Consider the following 8,281-nt stretch of genomic DNA (forward strand, 5'->3'; position numbering starts at 1 on the left):
GTGAGCAACGACTACAAAATAATCTCTTTATGTTACGGGTTCATACACACACTACTGGAGCAACAGGAGAATTTGTACTGGCTTTGGTATTTGTTTCTTTTTTCTAGGTCTGTGTTGATCTGTTTTGATCCATTTTCCCTCTTTCCTCTCCAGAGGTTCTGATCCCATCCCTTATGGCGCGTTTGTACTTAAGGTCGGGCCATTACCATGGCGATACTGCAATAATGTCAGTCTAGCATGCCACAATGCTCCCTTCCATTTACTCTGTGTAACACTTCAAAAAGCCAATTTGTGTGTGTGTGTAGGCGACTGAGTTCCACACACTACCAGTCTTGGGTCAAAGCCATAGAGAAACACGCGTCTTATGTGCCATCAGACACAAAGAAAAGGAACAGTATATCATGTGGAAATGGTTCCTTCTTATTCATCGTCATGATCGTCATGAGCATCATGCACGTCACCATCACCCTCCTCCTCATCTTCTTCTCCTGAATCTTCTTCTACTTCTTCTCCATTTCTTCTGTAATGCTCCTCATTCGACACTGCCATCATCATCATCACCACCATCATCTTCATTATCATCATCAACATCGTCATTATCATGAGCTTTTTTCTCATCTTCATCCTCATTCTGTCACCACCCTCCTCTCCCTCATCATCCCCAGTTTCATACTCAGTTTCATCCTCATCATCTTCTTCTTATTGTTCTGCTTCTCCTCCTCTTTTTCTGTAACACTTCCATCATTTGACACCGCCATCATCATCATCACCACCATCATCATCATCACCATCATCATCATCATCACCTTCATCACCTTTGACATGGGGATATGTGCAGCGAAACAAGGGGTAGAAAGAAATCCCTGAAAATCTTCCAGCCTGAGGAGTTTTGCACACTTCACATCAAAAAACGTTGGCTCACTTTTCAAACGCACAGCTTTAGTGGGACCAGGTTCCTCTCTCTCCTCCCTCTTTTGCAAGTCCACAGTATGCTGCATAACCCCCCTACAGCCGGGGGGTGCAGAGGGTGCTCGGGAGAGGGAGTGTTGCTTGTGAGATAATAGTGGTGAGAGGCAGGGATTACAGATTAAAGCAGTGCAGCCAGGAGTGAGACTCCTTTAAAGTCCCCCTCAATGCAGAATTCATCCTGGAGGTCGTGGCGTTCAGAGGCAACTGGTCTGGATACTGTTGGTTTATTTAGCTATTTGGGATTTCTCCAGTCCCCTCCTGTTTAGCATAGGAGTTTTGTGTGTCAATAGCAAGTGTTTTTTGTGTCAATAACAAGTGTTTCACGCATTTCTAGTTAAGGATTAAAGTCTTACAACTTTTCATTTGGTCAGTTAGGGCTGTATGGCAGTGGCTGGAACAAAGCCCCTTTGACTGACTGTAATCCTGTCATTAAAAACTAGTTTTTACTTCTATATATATTTATAATTAGATATGGGTGTGGGTTTTCTCAGCTGCACAACACTTTATATTTACATTTACATTAAGGGGATTTTTGCTGATGCTTTTATCCAAAGCATCTTTGGATAAACAACAGTTCATTCACACATTCACATACTGACGGCAGAGACAACCACGCAGGGCGACAGCCAGCCTGTCAGGAGCAGTGAGGGTGAGGTGTCTTGCTCAGGGACACCTCGACACTCAGCTCAGAGGCGCCAGGGATTGAACTAGCAACCTTCCGGTCTAAAATGATGTTACAGATTGTAACAATTATATTATAAATAATAAAAAAGGAAATTCTTATTTATTCGTTATTTTCTGTTCATTTATTATGAATATCATATAAATATTAACGTATGTAAGTATAAATATTGCAACATGAGATGATATGGCTTCCAACACTAGGTTGTTTAATCTCTACTACTCACCCAGCTCTTTCCCGGGCCTGGATCTGAATGAAGGGTTAATGTCATGGTCAAAGAGAGCTGACAGAGACAGTGTATCACAAATTAAGATAACTCCCATACATGGATGTCACCATGATAAATGCAGAACCATGATAAATGCAGATAAAGCAGAACTCTGTCTTCTCTCCATCCCACATCAACACTCTTCTGGCCAAAAACCACGGTTGTGTAAAAACATCACCTCACTGAAGATCAATAGGCATCTAGGCTTGCAATGCTTATTCTGCATTAAAAAAAAAACGATTACAAACTAAAACCACACTCCACGTTCGATGTTGAGGGGCAGAAACGAACGTCAGGCAACATTTTCCGGCCAACTCATAAGTCACTGTAAGTATAATTGAGAGTTGACGTTTGTGGATGAATTAAGTATGGGGGTGGGGGACATAGCGCAGGCGTAGGGAGATGTTTCCCAGCCCAGAGCGGTGTGCGTTTATGAGCGGACCAATGGAGCATGAAATGTGCTGCTTCAGGGAGAGTCCCGCACATGGCGGCTGTATGTCAATGTTTAGGCCACGCAGTGCTTCCTCTCCCATTGATTATCATCACTGACGTTCCCCCTGGCCCGACCTCCTCTCAAGGAGGCTGTTTCAACAAGGCCGTTTCATCTCTGTTGTTTCCCCGGTATACGGGTATATTAATATTCAGATAATATGTCTGTATGTTTATCTATCTCTAATGTCTGGTGAGCCAAAGAAAAATTTCCACCTTGGTTGACATTAAAGATTTATTCTATTCTAAGGGTGTCAGGGCAATTATGGCAAGAGACGCCTTAACGGTTTTAACACATTGTCTCTCAGTATATCACAGTTGTTAGTATTATTCCTTAGTGTTACATAAAGGTGGAAGCATGTGTACTAGATCTGCCTGTGAATACCATCCTCTGATTACGAGGTGTTTGGCAAAGGGATTACCCCAGCAGAAATCCGTTGGCACAAACACCCCCTAAGCCTGTTCCTTCCTTGCAGTACCTTTTGGGAGGAAGCGATGACGCCTTACTTTAAGATGACATTCTTCTGGACGCCCTTGGGAGAGGTAAGTTGTTGAGAAAGGTGAGTGGATGTGAAGGGTCGTAATGACACCGAGAAACCAATGCGACAAAACGACCACCGAGGACCTTTCAATGCAGTTTACTTGGACCTCTGCCAGCCCATATGACTGGACGGTTCTCAATGGTGTCGCTTCAGGGAGTGTATAAAACATGTCATCTGGCCAGGCTTGGAGGATGAGGAAATAGTTCATCGTTCACGAAAAGGATCGTAAAGGTAGGCATGTTTTAGCTTCTTTATAACTAGGTAAGGGAAGAGGTCCTAATCCCATAGTCTAAAAGGTCCTTGAGTTACGATCTGTCTCTATAGTGACTGTAGTTCACTCTGTGCAAAAGTGTCTCCTGAATGACTCAATAGACCACACATAATAAACACAGAATTACTTTCGGTTGAAACTCCAACCATCGCATGGGAGGAAATATGGAGAGACGGTATCCGTTGCAATGAGATACCATTTAGATCAATGCAAAGCCAAAAACTCTGTGCCTCCGCTCGGTGGTTAGACTGTAACCATGGTGACCGCACCGCTGCATCTCTGTGTTTATGTGCTGATGAGCAGCACTCCCCTCGGCCCTGTCCCATCTGTTTCGGCGAGACCTGCCTTCACTGAGCAGAGTCATATACACATCACCAAGCAACAGGCTGCAAACATTTCAGCTCAGCCCAGTTTTAGCCATGGGAGTCTGCGGGACTGGGCAGAGTTTCACATTAAATCGGGGGGTTCTCAATGCTTAAAGAACAAGTCGAGAATCGACTCGACAACTGTGCATATCATCTCTGTAATATATTCCTCTTTCTAAATTCACTCACAAATAACCCAGATTACAAATGTTGGATACAGCACTGAAGGCTAGCTAGTCACCGTCTTAGTTAGTTACTAAGTGTGATGCCGAAATTTGAACAGTTATTGATCGATGACATTGTGTTAATCTTCACTAAATTAATCCGTAAACCAATGCCATCCAGCCTTGTTTACTTTTACATTTATGTTAAGAAGAGATGCTCAATCTTCGTACTGCACACCATCCCGAGCCAACGATTTAACTGTGTGATCCATAATATCGACAGCGATATTGACAGGCAGATAAACATACAGGTTCAACCCTTCGCCACAGTGTCATTTGAGTCATTCACCCTTATATATTTCCACCTCAGAAACAGATGGCACTTCAGTCATGTTTTACTGAGACTCTTTTATACAGTCTAAGACAGTCAGTCAATAAGTCAGTACGCTCTACATCGGCTGACAGAAGATCCGTGTGAACATTCCCGCTAACCATTTCTGTCAAAGTTCTGGATGAATCCACTCCTCATCCTCACTCATGGCAGACATCATCCCCACATCGCTGAACTTGTAGAAAGTAAAGTCTCAAAAAACACACAGCAAAAGCTTGTCTCCGAATGTCTCCCCCACCGTTTTCCTGCACACATTTGCCACAGTGACGATGATTGAGAGAGTCATTAATGTTTTTTACCATATGCTCCCGCACAGAATAACTGCTTCCTGCTCCACAGGGTGTAGAGGTTCTCGATCCGTTACTCCTCTCCTGACCTCTCCGAGAGCCCCCCCCCCCCCACAGCTCCATCTCTCCTCATCTCCCTTTTCAGGAGATCCCTTCACCTCATCACTGCCCCCAAGTCGGCTCCTCTCCTCCTCTCCCCTCTTTCCTCTCTCTCTGCATCTGTCCTCTCCCATCTCCTCTCCCCTCAGCTCTCTCCTCTCTCTTCTGCTCCCTCTAATCTCCTATTTCCTCTTTTCTCTCTCCTGTCCTTCCTCTCTCCTCCCTCCTTCCCTCTAACCTCTCCTTGCTCCTTTCCCCTCTCTCCACTCCTCTCCACTCTTCTCCTTCCTCTCTCTTCCCCTTTGTCCTCCGTCCTTTCTTTTCTCATATCCTCCCCCTCTCCTCTCCTCTCTCCTCTTCTCACTCTGCTCTTCCTTTTCCTATTTTCTCTCCCTTATCTGCTCCACTCTGTCTTTCCTTCACGCTCTTTCTCGCTGTCTCTCTCTCTCACACACACACACACACACACACACACGCACACGCACACGCACACGCACACACACACACAGACACACACTTAATTGGGATCCCCTACCTCCTCAACATTTAACACTTCCTCTAATAGCAGCAGCGGCCGCAGCAGCAGTGTGTGAACCTGACAAGGTGAACGTCCCCGACAGTGTCCTCACAGATGTTTATATTCCTGGGTTGTGAGGAACAGTCGGACCGGCATTCTGTTCATCATGCCTTGATTAATGGATGCGATTTCACCTCAAGATTGCTTTTCAGCAAAAACAGAATGAGCACGCTTTTAATCCACTGCAAATCATTGTGATTATTTCCTGGTTCATTTTCAAATGATTATAAAAAGGTCCACTTTATTATTGTAAACACGACAATCATCGTGCCCTACGTTCAGTGTTGCTCAATGTGTCTTTCAGTCGATTATTAATTATGGGCGCACTATTTGAAATGTACTCATACACATCATTATAACATTATAACATGGTGGCGTGTAATATATGGTTTGCACTGCCATGATACAGTAAATGCTCCTTTACTATATGGTGGCGTGTACTATATGGTTTGTACTGCCATGATACAGTAAACGCTCCTTTACACCACTGCTAATTGTAAGCCGAGTGAATCAGCTTACAACACAGCAGTCATAATGTCTCTTCAACTTAACAAGCTCTATTGCTCACTGTTTCCCCTGCTTCCACGCTGTTCTCGAATGCTTAGCGGTGTCACAGTATCCGCACTGAGAACACATGTTCTCAGCTTCTCTTTGTTCTCCAAGTTGTGGTGTAAACTAATTACACGAGGAGGGAGTTATGGGTACAACGAGCTATTATGCTGCTGCTGCCGCCGTCCGACGGATGAATCGCCTTCTCCTGGACGAATAAGTCGAGCACCGTGTTGGCCTATACCCTAACCGTCTTTGTGTCTTTGGCTGGATGAACAGACGGTTACACAGACAAATGTGTCAGACAGACAGACAGAGTGGGAGGTGGACAGACAGAACAATAGACAGACAGTATAGATTAACCTAGTTTATATTGCTTAACAGTATGGGGACCGACCATACTATAACATCACATCACATCACATTATTTTTCTTAATTTCTTCGTTTTTGTCTTTTTTATTCCTTTATTCATTGCTCACCTTGGTTTTTAGTGCACTTGCGGTGCTCATCGATCCTTGACTTCGTTCCGTCATTGATTGGCTCAGCGGCTCGATTCCACATACCCTGAACGTGAGATGGTTTATTTTTGCACACACTCCGTCGGCCCATCATCACAGCTCCGGGCTCGGGGAGCAGGCAGCGTCATCCGCGGTCTTGAGATCCACTTCAGCATAGGCGCGTGCAGAAGCGCTCAGTTAAAGCGCGCTACTCAAAGAGAACACATTAAGCCTATACGACCTCTTCGTATAAGCCGTCGATTTCATGGCGTCTTTAAGACGCCATGAAATCGACGGCTTTAAGACGCCATGAAATCGACGGCTTACACGAAGAGGTCATAGGCTCAATGTGTTGCCAAATTAAGTCTTTTTTTCCGGGGTTTTTCTGTGTTAATATAATTCTTATAATAGATGATTCATGTGTCTCTATTTATTTATATGAGTGATTCATTCTCATAACCAGCTTGTTCAACACTGTAAACGTTGCCCTTTGTAGGCTAAGTCTAACAACTTTAAAATGGACTAGGCTACTAGACGGAATGCGTTTTGCCCGAGGCGTCATGTAGGCCTACGTCACACGCAACACTTGATTGTATGACCCGAGCATTCATTCCTTTTCAAATGCTCCACATTCTGAAATAACCTCCAAGCATCCGACACTAGACAGCGGCCACAGCATATGTTTTAGCGAATTTGATATTTTAATGTGTGTGTGTGTGTGTGTGTGTGTGTGTGTGTGTGTGTGTGTGTGTGTGTGTGTGTGTGTGTGTGTGTGTGTGTGTGTGTGTCTGATTGTATCACGTGTGTGTGTGTGTGTGTGTGTGTGTGTGTGTGTGTGTGTGTGTGTGTGTGTGTGTATGTGTGTGTGTGTGTGTGTGTGTGTGTGTGTGTGTGTGTGTGTGTGTGTGTGTGTGTGTGTGTGTGTGTGTGTGTGTGCGCGCGCGCGCGCGTAGAACGAGAGAGAGAGAGAGAGAGAGAGAGAGAGAGAGAGAGAGAGAGAGAGAAAGAGAGAGAGAGAGAGTCTAATCATATGTCGTTAAACGTGCGTTAACGGGACGTGGATGTGCGCTGCATGGGTCTCCGGGATAGTCAGGCATGTGTACCATGTTCCAGCGCATGTTCCCGGACCACCGTAACATCCCTCGGGAACACCGCAGCTCCGCATCGCTCTCCATCCCAGACACTGGAAACACCGAGGAGGGGAGATGACCTAAACAAAGACCGGGAGTGGAATCACGCAAAGAGAGAAGCAGGACCCTGTTTCACCACAACTTGCGTTTGGCTCCCGCGGGTCCCTCCACTAACCCGGGGAGACGCGGAGGGGACGAGGCTTTTTGGTGCAGCGACCCAAAGGATCCACACTGCTTTTTTTTCTTCTTCTTCTCATCACGAAGAGCGCCGCGTCCGACTGGATTAAGCTGCAGTCCGCGCGGAACGAGCTGCATGGTCATAACTGTGTGAGAGTATACAGTACATCTGAGCAAAACATGTACTGGACGGGTTGGATATCATCGTTCTGTTTGTTACTTCATCGGGTGAACCCCACGGAGACAACCCAAGGAGCCACATCCACAAGTGTGGATATCAAGCTCCGCGTAAAAGAGAATCCACTTTCCAACTCAAAACCAAAGCGAGGTATACACGGATGAATTGAAAAGTCAACTCTCATAAACCTCCCCACCGTCACTTCAGAGTGACTTCCAACAGGAACGGTGGAGCGGAGAAAGCAAAAGATGGATTAAATGCCGTCTTCGATGTGGAGGCTGTCGCTGTCCGACGCGCGAGTGTGCTGAAATTTGGATGATGCCGACTCAGCGGCTGCAGGGCTGCCGCTCCCTGCACCTGAACGAGGACAACGGCCGCTTCCTGCTGCTCGCCCTGCTCATCGTCCTGTACCTGCTGTGCGGGCGCGGCCGTGTTCTCCGCCGTGGAGCGGCCCTCGGAGCTGCGGGCTCACGGCCGCTGGAACAAGACGCTCCTCAACTTCAGCGAGGCGTTCAACATCAGCGTGCACGACCTCAACTCCCTTCTGCGGGACTACGAAGCTGCGATCGCCGCAGGCATCCGGGCCGATGCCCTGCGCCCGCGATGGGATTTTACGGGGGCTTTTTATTTTGTTGGGACCGTGGG

At 46.2% G+C, this 8,281-nt stretch overlaps 1 pseudogene across 1 annotated transcript; it reads left to right on the forward strand.

Annotated features, from left to right (window-relative positions):
• Window positions 1–7,951: 7,951 nt before the first annotated feature.
• Window positions 7,952–8,277, forward strand: LOC311375663 (potassium channel subfamily K member 12 pseudogene; annotated as a pseudogene). Its single transcript has one exon. The product of its transcript is annotated as a potassium channel subfamily K member 12 pseudogene (transcript).
• The last annotated feature ends 4 nt before the right edge of the window (window positions 8,278–8,281 follow it).

This window comes from Micromesistius poutassou (genome assembly GCF_964030765.1).
Source record: "Micromesistius poutassou genome assembly, contig: SCAFFOLD_6132, whole genome shotgun sequence".
Lineage (NCBI taxonomy): Eukaryota > Metazoa > Chordata > Actinopteri > Gadiformes > Gadidae > Micromesistius > Micromesistius poutassou.